This window comes from Sarcophilus harrisii, chromosome 4 (genome assembly GCF_902635505.1).
Source record: "Sarcophilus harrisii chromosome 4, mSarHar1.11, whole genome shotgun sequence".
In the NCBI taxonomy this organism is placed as follows: Eukaryota; Metazoa; Chordata; class Mammalia; order Dasyuromorphia; family Dasyuridae; genus Sarcophilus; species Sarcophilus harrisii.
Window position 1 is genome coordinate 88176475 of NC_045429.1, and position 13399 is coordinate 88189873.

A 13399-nucleotide genomic window follows, 5' to 3' on the forward strand; every position below is an offset into this window, starting at 1 on the left:
GAAAGAAATTACAGACCTCAATGGAGCATGTAAAAAGATCGAAAATTATATGTATAAGTGAAAATGTAGAAAATAGATACTTGTTACCTATGTGTGGTAACTTTACTAAAAATAATCATGTATTACTGCATAAAGATTTAATGTAAAATTTATCCAAAAGTATGAAAACTAGAAATTCCAATGTCACATTTATGGATCACAATAAAATAAAAATTATATTCAGTAAAAGCAGTTTGTATTTTAAAAAAGTAATTTCAGCCTAAATATCATAGTCCTTAAATTATGGGTCAAAGAATAAATTATAAAAATATATATAATTTAATCAAAGAAAATGAGAGTAATCAGACAATATGCAAAATTTATGAGATGGAGGTTAAGCAGTTGTGAAAGGTAAAATTAATATCCCTAACTATTTTAATCAAGACAAGAGTAAATCAATGAACTGGGCATGCATACAAAATATATTTAATAACAGCAAGCAAAAAAATATCCAACTAAAAAATGTAAAAATTCCAAAAAATAAAAGATAAAATTGAAAAATAATTTAGAAATATAGACTCCATTAAATCAACAAGTTAGATACAGTTGTCTTTAAAATGAGAAATATATGGAATTATTTATAAAATATAAAATTCACAGTTTAAAAGAATTGATAGCCCATCTGAAATAGACGAATGTTTAAATATGAAATATGCAGATTATCAAAAAATTGTTTAAATAATTCTCTTTTGCAAAAAAGATAATCAAATTGGCCACACATGGCCTCCTAAACGGGGAGATATAAAACCTTCAGTACTAGAGTGTTTAACAAGGGAATTGACTATTGAGCATGTTTCCTAATGGTGTTTAAATCAAATAATTCAGTACATGTAAACATATTAGTCTGAATCTCTTGGATAAGGTCCTTAATCTTTCACAAAATGTATCATGACATAAGGTCTAATTGCAGCAATCCAGCTGTATTTGGAAGTTTCTTATTCCAGAATAATTGCTATTCTCAGCACATATTTTTTATTTTTCAAAATTCAAATTTCTTTCAATAAAGATAAAATTCCCAAGCCAGCAAAAAAATAAAAAATAAAAGCTTTAAATAAAGTTGACAAATATTTGTCAATGATTAGTGAGATATGATATAGAGACTAATCTGTATTCTTCTGATAATGATTTTGATATAGTTTTGGATAATTATTTTCTTCATTCACCATCCTTTATTATCCCAATTAGGTTTATTTTCTTACTAAAGTTGTATTTCCTTCTCTTCATAACAATAGTCAGGAGCTGGCTTATTTATTCATACTTTCACACATTTATTTATATTGTATGTTTACTTATATTATGATTTCACTCTTTTTAAGGTTTTAAGAAGCCTAAAATACATTATAGAGTAATCAATAACAATGCCTCAAGTTTCCAGTTTACATGAACTGCAAAAATTCTTTAAGCCCAGTAGCCATGCCAGTGATATTTTTCTTTAATTTCTATTCTCTAATAACCTTGGCTTGAATCTACATTTTCATTGTTTGCTACTTGTCATTAGCATCCCACTTCCATTTAACCAAATAATATCCATTAGCATTTGCAAAACAATATTTTCATTTAAAGATATAATGGCTAGCATTTAAATTTGTCATAATAAGGTTTAAACTTCCTTAAGAGTTTTGGGACACTGTAGATCATGTTTTATGTTTTGCAAAATCCTTTAGAAATGTAATTTCATTTTATACTCATAGCATCCTTGGGAAGTAGATGCTATCATTATCACTACTTTATAGAAAGGAAAAGAAGAACAAAAAGGTTAATTGACTTGCCTAGAATCATACAAGCAGTAAATTTTGAGATTGGATTTGACCTCAGGTCTTCCAGACTCAAGGTCAAAACTGTTCACTGATTCACATAGCAATAAGCATTATAAAAATTTTAAGAACAGAAGTGGAAATAATTTCTCCTAAAACATTAATGATATATTATCCCGTAGACAAATCCATTCTTTGGGAACAATTAGCTAAAACTTATTCTAGTTTCTACATAGCACTGGTTTCAATATAGAATATTGTGAATTCATTGCTAGGTAAATCTCGATCTTAGCTAATGCTCTTACAAGCTTACCAAGAATGAAGTAAAGATCAGTGGTTTTATAATTGACTGATCATATTCTTTTTCTTTTTTATGAAAATCGAAGCAATATTTGCCCTTATCTAAACCTTAATGATTTTTTAAAAGATCACCATCAGTAGCTCACATTCATTAGTAACAACATTCATTAATGATTCCAATCATTATTTAAAATAGAGGTTCTTTGATTATAAATGGATATAGAACTGAATTTCAGAATCCTAGATATCTGTTCTATGTCCAATTTTTTAATTTGTCCTTTCCAGAACAAAGATCATTCTATGAAGATAATACCTAAATAAATTAGGGTTGATCATCTCTAACTTCCCTTCATCAGTTACCAACATCCTATTCATTTAGAACAGGGCTTGCAGGCAGTCTTTGATCCATTTCTTTTTAAAGTCTTGCAAGCTAAATAATAGTTCACTAATACTCGCCTTAAATAATCATTGGCTTTAGTATTTTTGGTCATATATTTATAGAACCATCACCTACTTTTATAATCCTTGCTCCCTGCACTTGGTTTTGCCTTCATTTCATATTTTTGTTTGAATGATTTTTGGTTTATATTGATTGATAATATTGTAAAGCAAAGAATATAGCAAACACTGTGAAGTAACAGAAGAAAAATTAAAATGTATACTTTGTATTTATTTGTTCTGAGGTAATTGGAGTTAAGTGACTTGTTCATGGTCACACAGCTTGAAAGTAGTAAATGTCACAAAGCTTGGAAGTAAGTTGTATTGAACTCAGGTCCTCCTAACTTTAGGATGGGTGCTCTAACCACTGTGCTATCTAGCTGATCCAAAATGTATATGTTTTAATGGACAAAATTACTGGAATGCACTGCAGAGGTTTTTGCAAGTCAGCTTTTTGTGTTGTTAAACTACTTACTTATTAGAGTTGACATTCAAGAGCAAACTAAAATAATGATTAAAATGAGACATTTTGCTTTATAATGAAAACAGCTGGGGGGCGGAGCCAAGATGGCAGAGAAGACACATTTGACATTCTAATCTCTCCTACCCTCACTACTAATTACCAAATTCAGCTTCAAAAATAGTGCTTGACTGGTAAAATCTATGAATATTGGAAGTACAACAATTTAACAGAAGAAAATAATCTGGAAGATCACTAGAAAAGGTTTGTCCTGGTGGCAGGAGCAGGCCAGCACAGGCAGGGAGAAGGAACCAGAGGCTAGCACACTGAGCTAACAGAGTGGGGACAGTCTCCCCAAAGGTGGAGATTTTACAGGAAGGACTTTACCATAGGTTGGCTGCTCTGCTTTGGTTGCAAAACTGTAGATCACCAGAGAAGTTACAAAAAAGTCAAAGGTAGAGTGGCAAAAATGCCAGAATCTAACAGGATCTGGCTACACCCACCCAGCACCAGAAGTGAGTGACTCAGCACAGAGCACAGCATAGTTGTGCAGCTACTTTCTGCAGCAAAAGGCTTTTGCCTGGGGCAGCCACACTTCTGCAAGGCAGGGTGGGGGGGGAGTCAGCAGGGGCAGCCTCTAATCGGCACAGCAGGGGGCTCTTGCCTAGAGTAGCCCCAATCTGCATAGCAAGAGGGTTCTGTCTGGGGCAATAGAACTTCCATTCTGTGCTTCCCAGGGCAGAAATAATTTGGGTGTGGGGCTCTTCCCAAGGCAGCTGCTAATTGATTCTGCCTGGGGCAGCAACACTTTGCCTGCTCAGCCACTAGCCCCAGGGCAGCTGCTGATCTGCAAGATCAGAAAAATTTCTGGTGCAGGACTCTTCCCAGACCACTCTTGCAACTCAACCACTCTTAGCAGCCCATTTGCAGGACAGCTATTGTTCATCTATCTATCTTCATTCTATAGAGGAAGCTGGTAGCCTCCTTACCCTGAAGTCAGACTCCAAGGCTAAAAAAAAAAAAAAAAAAAAAGAGCCAAAAAGCCAAGAGAAGTCTAACCATCAACAGCTTCTATACAAAAAGAGAGCAAGTTTTCAACCCTGAGGAGATTAATAGCAAACAGTCTCCAGACAAAACCCCAAAGGAGGATGTAACCTGGTCCCCATCACACAAGGATCTTCTAGAAGAAATTCTAAAAATTCTTTAAAAAGAGCTAGAAGAAAAATGGGGAAAGGGAAAAAAAAAAACTATACAAGAGAGTTTAGAAAAGGCTTATAACTCACTTAAAGTAAAATGTGATTAGGTGGAAAAAGAAAACAACTTCCTGAAATGTGAATTGGAAAAGGTAAAGAACTCCCAGGGAAACAGATTTTGTGAATTGGAAAAGATAAGGAACTCCCAGGAAAGTAGGATTTGTGAATTGGAAAACAGAAAATAATGCAGTAAAAAAAATAGTGAAATGGAAAAAAATTCCAAAGAGCACAACACCTAACTTAAAAAACCACTTGGACATATACAAAAAGAAATAAAAAAGCTAATGAAGAAAATGACTTATTAAAAATAAGAACTGAAGAAATGGTATTAATGATTCATTGAGACATCAAGAATCAATCAAGCAAGACCAAAAAAAAAAAAAAGGAAAAATTAGAAAAAATGTTAAATATCTACTTAGAAAAACAACAGACCTGGAAAATAGATCTAAGAGAAATAATCTGAGGATGATTGGATTTCCTGAAAATTATGATTGAAAAAAAAAAAAAAAGCCTAGATACTATTTTGCAGGACATCATCAAAGAGAACTGCCCAGAGGTAATAGAATCAGAAAGTAAAATAAGCATTGAAAGAATTTATCAAACACCTTCTGAAAAAGACCCTAAAATAAAAACCTTAAGGAATATTGTGACTAAATTTGAAAACTACAAAACTAAGGACAAAATATTACAAGCAGCCAGAAAAACAAAAACAATTTAAATACTGAGGAGCCACAATAAGGATCACTCAAGATCTAGTTGCTTACATATTAAAGGATCAAAGGACCTGGAATCTGATATTCCAAAAGGTAAAAGAACTTGGAATGCAGCCAAGAATAAACTATCCAGCTAAGCTGAACATTTTCTTCCAGGAAAGAAGATGGACATTTAATGAAACAGGTGAATTCTACTTGTTTTTAGTGAAAAAACCAGAACTAAACAAAAAATTTGATCTCCAAATATAGGATTCAAAAGAAGCATAAAAAGGTAAAAATAACTCTTGAGAACTATATGTCTGTTATGATATACATAAAGAGTGCATGTATAATTTGATTTTACTGACATAATATAAATAGAGGAAGTAGAAATGGAAAAGGGACAGGGTCAGAAAAAGGGAATAAAAGGAGATTAAAAAAAGGGAAACTATATCCCATGAAGAGGCAAAGGAAACCTATTATAGCTGAGGGAATTTAGGGAGGGGAAGGAACATTGTGTGAATCTTATTCTCATCAGATTTGGCTCAAAGAGAAAATAACTGACATAGTTGGTTTACAGAGAAACTTCTCTCATCTCATTAAAAAGTGGGAGAGGAAAACAGAAAAGGAAAAGAGTAATAAGGAAAAGATATAAGAAGGGGAAGGGATTCAAAGGGGGCAGGGGGGACTATAAAAAGGAAGAGCTGTGTGAAGCAAGTGGTGCCCATAAGTTTAATACTGGAGAGTGGAGTAAAGGGGGTAAGAAAAAGAAAAGCATAATCTGGGGATAATAAGATATTAGGAAATACAGAATTAATAATTTTAACCATAAATGTGAATGGGATGAACTCCCCCATAAAGCAGAGGCAGATAGTAGAACGGATCAAAAGCCAGAACCATACAATATGTTGCTACAGGAAATACATTTAAATCAGGGTGATATATACAGAGTAAAGATAAAAGGCTGGAGCAGAATTTATTATGTTTCAAGTGAAGTCAAAAAAGCAGAGTATCCATCCTTATCTCAGATCAAGCAAAAGCAAAAATTGATCTAATTAAAAGAGATAAGGAAAGAAATTATATCTTGTTAAAGGGTAGCATAGACAATGAAGCAATGTCAGTACTAAACATATATGCATCAAAATGGTATAGCATCTAAGTTCCTAAAGGAGAAGTTAAGACAGTAACAGGAAGAAATAGAAAGCAAAACTATAATAATGGGAGATTTCAACCTTGCACTCTCAAAATTACATAAATCAAACCACAAATTAAATAAGAAAGAAGTTAAAGAGTTAAAGAGAATATTAGAAAAATTGGGTTTGATAGATCTTTGGAGAAAACTGAATGGAGAGAGAAAGGGGTACATTTTCTTCTCAGCAGTTCAGCAAAACTATAAAAAAATTGACCATATATTAGGACATAAAGACCTCAAAATTAAATGCAGAAAGGCAGAAATAGTAAATGCATTCTTTTCAGATCACAGTGCAATAAAAACTACATTAAACAAAAAGTTGGGAGTAAATAGCCCAAAAAGTAATTGGAAACTAAATAATCTCATCCTAAAGAATGATTGAGTGAAACAGCAAATCATAGACACAATTAATAATTTCACCCAAGAGAATGACAACAGTGAGACAACATACCAAAATTTGTGGGATGCAGCCAAAGCGATAATAAGGGGAAATTTTATACCTTAAGAGATTTACTTGAATAAAATAGAGAAAGAGAAGATCAATGAATTGGGTTTGCAACTTAAAAAAACTAGAAAAAGACCAAATTTAAAACCCCCAATCACATACTAAACATGAAATTCTAAAATTAAAAGGAGAAATTGATTAAGGTGAAAGTAAAAAAAAAAATATTATTGAATTAATAAATAAAATTAAGAGTTTGTTTTATGAAAAAAAAAACAATAAAATAGATAAATATTTGGTAAATCTGAATAGAAAAAGGAAAGAGGAAAATGAAATTGTTAGTCTTAAAAATGAAAATGGAGAATTTTCCACTAATGAAAAGAAAATTAGAGCAATAATTAGGAGTTACTTTGCCCAACTTTATGCCAATAAATTTGACAACCTAAGTGAAATTGATGATTACCTTAAAAAAAAAATAGGCTTCCCAGATTAACAGAAAAGGAAGTAGACTGATTAAATAGTCCCATTTTAGAAAAAAGAAATAGAACAAACTATTAATCAGCTCCCTAAGAAAAAATCCTCAGTACCAGATGGTTTTACATTTGAATGCTACCAAACATTTAAAGAAAAATTAACTCCAATGTCATATAAACTATTTGAAAAAATAAGGAATGAAGGACTCCTACCAATGTCCTTTTCTGACTGACATGATACTGATACCTAAACCAGGTGGGTTGAAAACAGAGAAAAAAAATTATAAACCAATCTACCTAATGAAAACTGATGCTAAATCTTAAATAAAATATTCATAAAAAGATTACAGAAAATCATGCCCAGGATAATAAACCACGAAAAAGTAGAATTTATACCAGGAATGCAGGGATAGTGCAATAATAGAAAAATAATTAGCATAATTGACCATATCAATAACCAAATTAACAAAAAAAAAATGATCATCTCAATAGATGCAGAAAAAAGCATTTGATAAAATCTAACATCCATTCCTATTAAAAACACTTGAGAGAATAGGAATAAATGGACTTTTCATTAAAAGCCATCTATTTAAAACCATCAGTAAGCATGATTTGTAATGGAAATAAACTGGAACCATTCCCAATAAGATCAAGAGTGAAACAAGGTTGCCCACTATCACCATTACTATTCAATATTGTATTAGAAATGCTAGCTTCAGTGATTAGAGTTGAGAAAGAGATTAAAGGAATTAGAGTAGGTAATAAGGAAACCAAATTATCACTCTTTGCAGATGGTATGATGGTATACTTAGAGAACCCTAGAGATTACTAAAAAGCTTCTAGAAATAATCCACTCCTTTAGCAAAGTTACAGGATACAAAATAAACTCACATAAATCATCAGCATTTTTATATATCACTAACAAAATCCAACAGAGTGACAAAGAGAAATTCCATTGAAAGTAACTGCCGATAGTATAAAATATTTGGGAATCTATCTGCCAAAGGAAAGTCAGAAACTATATGAGCAAAACTACAAAAAACTTTCTTCACAAATTTAGTCAGATACCAATTGGCAAAATATTCAGTGCACTTGGATAGGTCGAGCAAATATAATAAAGATGACAATACTACCTAAACTAATACATTTATTTAGTTCTATACCAATCAGACTCACAAAAAAAAAAAAAAAAAAAAAAAAAAAAAAAAAAAAAAAAACCTATTTTAATGACCTGAAAAAAATAACAACAAAATTCATCTGGAAAAATAAAAGGTCAAGACTTTCAAGGGAACTAATGAAAAAAAATCAAATGAAGGTGTCCTAGCTGTAGCAGATCTAAAACTATATTATAAAGCAACGGTCACCAAAACCATTTGAAATTGGATAAGAAATAGACTAGTTGTTCAGCGGAATAGATTAGGTTCACAGGACAAAACAGTCAATAACTTTAATAATCCAGTGTTTGACAAACCCAAAGACCCCAGCTTTGGGGATAAGAACTTAATGTTTGACAAAAACTGCTAGGAAAATGGAAACTAGTATGGCAGAAACTAGGCATTGACCCACACTTAATACCATACACCAAGATAAGGTCAAAATGGGTTCATGACCTAGGCATAAAGAATGAAATTATTAATAAATTAGAGGAACATAGGATAGTTTGCCTCTCAGACCTGTGGAAGGGGAAGGTCTTTATGACCAAAGCAGAACTAGAGATCATTACTGATCACAAAATAGAAAATTTCGATTATACCAAACTGAAAAGTTTTTGTACAAACAAAACTAATGCAGACAAGATTAGAAGGGAAGCAATAAACTGGGAAAACATTTTTACAATCAAAGGTTCTGATAAAGGCCTCATTTCCAAAATATATAGAGAACTGAATCTAATTTATAGGAAATCAATCCATTCTCCAATTGATAAATGGTCAAAGGATATGAACAGATAATTTTCAGATTAAGAAATTGAAATTATTTCTAGTCATATGAAAAGATGCTCCAAGTCATTATTAATCAGAGAAATGCAAATTAAGACAACTCTGAGATACCACTCCACACCTGTCAGATTAGCTAGAATGATAGGGAAAGATAATGCTAAATGTTGGAGGGGATGTGGGAAAATTGGGACACTGATACATTATTGGTAGTATTGTGAATACATCCAGCCATTCTGGAGAGCAATTTGGAACTATACTCAAAAAGCTATCAAACTGTGTGTATCCTTTGATCCAGCAGTGTTATTACTGGGCTTATATCCCAAAGAGATTTTAAAGAAGGGAAAGGGACCTGTATGTGCAAAAATATGTGGTGCAGTACTCTTTATAATGGCCAAAAACTGGAAACTGAGTAGATGCCCATCAATTGGAGAATGACTGAATAAATTGTAGGATATGAATATTATGGAATATTATTTTTTCTATAAGAAATGACCAGCAGTAGGATTGAAGAAAGGTCTGGAGATACTTATATTAACTGATGCTAAGCGAAATGAGCAGGACCAGAAGATTATTATATACTTCAACAACAATACTATATGATGATCAATTCTGATGGATCTGGCCCTCTTCAACAAGAAGACGAACCAAATCATTTCCAATAGAGCAGTAATGAATAGAACCAGCTATACCCAGTGAAAAAAACTCTGGAAAATTTGTGTGAACCACTACATAGTGTTTCTAGTCCCTTTGTTTTTGTCTGCTTGCATTTTTGATCTCCTTCACAGGTTAATTGTACATTATTTCAAAGTCTGATTCTTCTTGTGCAGCAAAATAACTGTATGGATATGTATGCACATATTGTATTTAACACATCCTTTGACATATTTACCATGTATTGGTCTACCTGCCATCTGAGGGAGAAGGTGAGGGAAAGGAGTGGAATAATTGGAACAAAAAGTTTGGCAATTGGCAATGCTGAAAAAAATTACCCATGCATGTATCTTGTAAATAAAAAGCTAGAAAAGAAAACAGCTCACAGTTTACCTATTTGATTAAGCTACTGATGCCAAGAAAAAGGAATTGGACACATGATAAAAAATAAATTATATTGCATGTACAATAATGGTATCACCATTTGCTGGAGAAGACTGATATGAGACAGTTCTCATAAAACTAGGACAAATACTGAGAATTCAACTAGAAAAGGTATAAAATGTCATTGCCAAGCAATGACAGTGAGTAGTTAAGGTCAACAGTGTAATATTTTATAAACTGATTTGTTAAATTTTATGGAGGAAAGTAAATTTTCATGAAAAGAAAATTCAGCCAAAACTTGAAAAGGATTGATTGTTTTAAAGACATTTAAATTTGAAGCAAGGATAATAAACAATCAAAATGTATAGCAAAATTCTAAATGCAATTGGCACCAAAGAAAATAAAGGCAGGAAGAGCTAACAGATTAGAATAAGAGAATGTCCAAACTAGAGGTTTTGAAGTTGGTTTTGAGACTGTTGAAAGATCAATTCATATTTTGTGAAATAAAAATGTTATTGATTTATTTCTCTTTATGTCACTATCATTTTTCCAATGAATCCACCAAAAATAATCTTCATTATTACTCTTCTGTGAAAATGGAAGCATGTTCCACTATTAGTCCTCTGGATAAAAGATTGATACTTGTTTTAAAGAGGGTTCTGGTGTATTTCAGAATTGCTTTCCTTGATACCATTGTGATTATTCTTTGCTTCTTAGTGATGTGGGGGGAAATGTGCATGATTTTTTTTGTGTGTGTGTCTCAAATTGGCCTTATATGTTTAATAGTAAAAAGTCATTGATACCAAGTATCATAAAAGTTTGAGGAGAAAGTTTTTGCTTATTTCTGCAATGATACAGTTTTTTCTTCAGAATTTTACTAAATTCTTAAGAGTTAACATTTCTTATTGAATAGCATTTTATTATATTGACATACCATATTTGTTCAGCTATTATCTAATTTATGGACACATTGTTTGGTCTCATCTGCAATAAAAAGTGTTGCAATACATGGAAATTAATATATATTTATGTGTGTATGTATATATATATGTATGTATGTGTGTATGTATATGTTTGTGTATACACACAGTTATCTTCATATACTTTGGAACATATATCTGTGTCTTTTTGCATGTCTTTATAATTTTAAAATATATAGATAAGCAAAACCAACTCATTGAAAAGAAAGAGTCCCATACCAACAGGCTTTGGACAGGGAATATATGCTCCTATGTATGTCTGTATAGATAAGTATACGCAAATATATATGTACATATGTTTATACACATGCATATCTACAGAAGAAGAAAGAAGCAAGATGGTAAAGAAAAAGAGAAATGGAAAAGAAAGAGAGAGAAAGGAGAGACACAGAGACAGAGACAGAGGGAAAGAGAGAGACACAGAGACAGACCCAAAGAGACACAGACAAAGATTCATATGCACACACACACAGAAAGAGAGACAGGCAGAGAGTCAGAGACAGAGAAAAGGAGAAAGGGGGGAGAAAGAGAGAGGGGGGAGCCGGGAGAAGGAGGGAAAAGAGAGAGGGGAAGAAAGAAAGGGAGGGGAAGAGGAAGGGGGAAAGAGAGGGGGAGAAAGAGAGGGAGGGAGAGATGGAGGGGAGAGAGAGGGAGAGGAAGAAAGAGAGGGAGGAGGAAAGGGAAGGGAAAGAGAGAGGGCGAAAGAGGGAAAGGGAAAGGGAAGGGAAAGAGGGAGAGGGAGAAAGAGAGGGAAGAGGAGAGGGAGAAGTTTAAAGAGAGGGAAGGTTAGAGGGAGGGGGAGAAAGAGAGAGAATGAGAGAGGCAGGGAAAGGGAGAGGGTAAGAGAGGGAGAGAGATAAAGGATGAGGGAGAAGGAGAGAGAGACAGGGAGAGAGACAAAGGCAGAGACAGAGAGACAAAGATAGGAAGTGTCTTTTCTTTTTAGGACATTTAACTAGTAGCTCTATTACTGGACCAAAAGAAAGGAAAATAGTCTTTAATTTTCTATAGTTCCAAATTATTTTGCACTGTAAATTGGTTTGGCCAATTTCCAAAGTTATAAACAAATTACTATTGAATTTATTTTTCCACAGTGACTGCTTCTTTAATTTAAAACTTTTAAAATTATTGCTGATACATTTTATTTAGTTTTGAAAAATTGCTTTTCACTTTGATCCTTTATTTTGGGATTATATTTTGGCCTTATCTATTTATATTAGTTCCCACTTTATTGTTGTCAGATAATTATCTTAGATTCTTGAAAGAAATTCACCCTCTTAAAAAAATCTTTTTCTTATTCTAGTCACAATTGAATTCATGAAAATAATTTGAACATATTAAATAATCAAAAAAACTTTATTTTTCTTCTTATTATTATCCCTAGCTTAATTTTATATAGCATATTCCAAGTCTTGGCATAATTTTACACTGTTAAAACTTTACTGACACTGTTTATCCCTAAATTTCATAAAATCATGAACTTTAAAGATAACTTTTCCCATTCTCCTCAAGTTGATTATTTTATTAATTTGATATATAGGGAGTGACAATTAATGTTAAGTCTGCATATCTATTTGAAACTCATGTATGTTTTATTCTGGTATAAAGTTAATTTCTACCAAACTGCTTTCAAATTTTCTCACCAATTCTTGTTTAATAGGGAGTAGTTCCTTACTGGTTTGTATTCTCACCTATGTTAAATACGTGGCCACTATGTTCAATGATGTTAAAGTATTCTATATCAGTCTATTCCAAAATTTGACTTTCTATTTTTAATTGTAATTTATCAAAAACATAGAATCAAAAGATACAAGCATAAATGAAGTCCAGAGTGAAATATTGAATTCATTATAAGTTTAAAAAAAGAAAAAGGAATAATTATAATTAATTAATATATTAGATGATATATTATTTTGCCAACAAAATTAAACCAAATAATGCAATATATTTATATTATATATAGAGATGCATATATCTGTATAATTTAAACAAATTAATACATTTTATATATTATCTATAAGATGCAAAAGCAAACAATGGAGGAAAAAGCTAACATATAATCTAAACTTAAGAAAAATTGTTGAAACTAAAAAAAGAACTTTTATGAAGAAAAATGTTGATTATAAGTGATATATTAAACATTTGAAGAAAAATACGTTTCAAAAATAAATCATTTTACCTGACAATGTCCTTTGACAATATTCTTGAGCCATGATTATTATTTGATATATCTGAATCTCTCCTCTGTGTGTGGAATTGACTGTCAATATATCTGAAAAAAGATGCCAGATATTTAGAAACAATAATTGATCCTATTATTAACATTTTGCACACATCTATACAGATAGGTAGGAGAGTGGACAGAGTAATGATCTTGCAATCAATAAGACTCATATTCATGAGT

At 32.0% G+C, this 13399-nt stretch overlaps 1 pseudogene; it reads left to right on the forward strand.

Annotated features, from left to right (window-relative positions):
• LOC111720859 overlaps positions 1-13399 on the forward strand; it is a 70484-nt pseudogene that overhangs the window by 37058 nt on the left and 20027 nt on the right.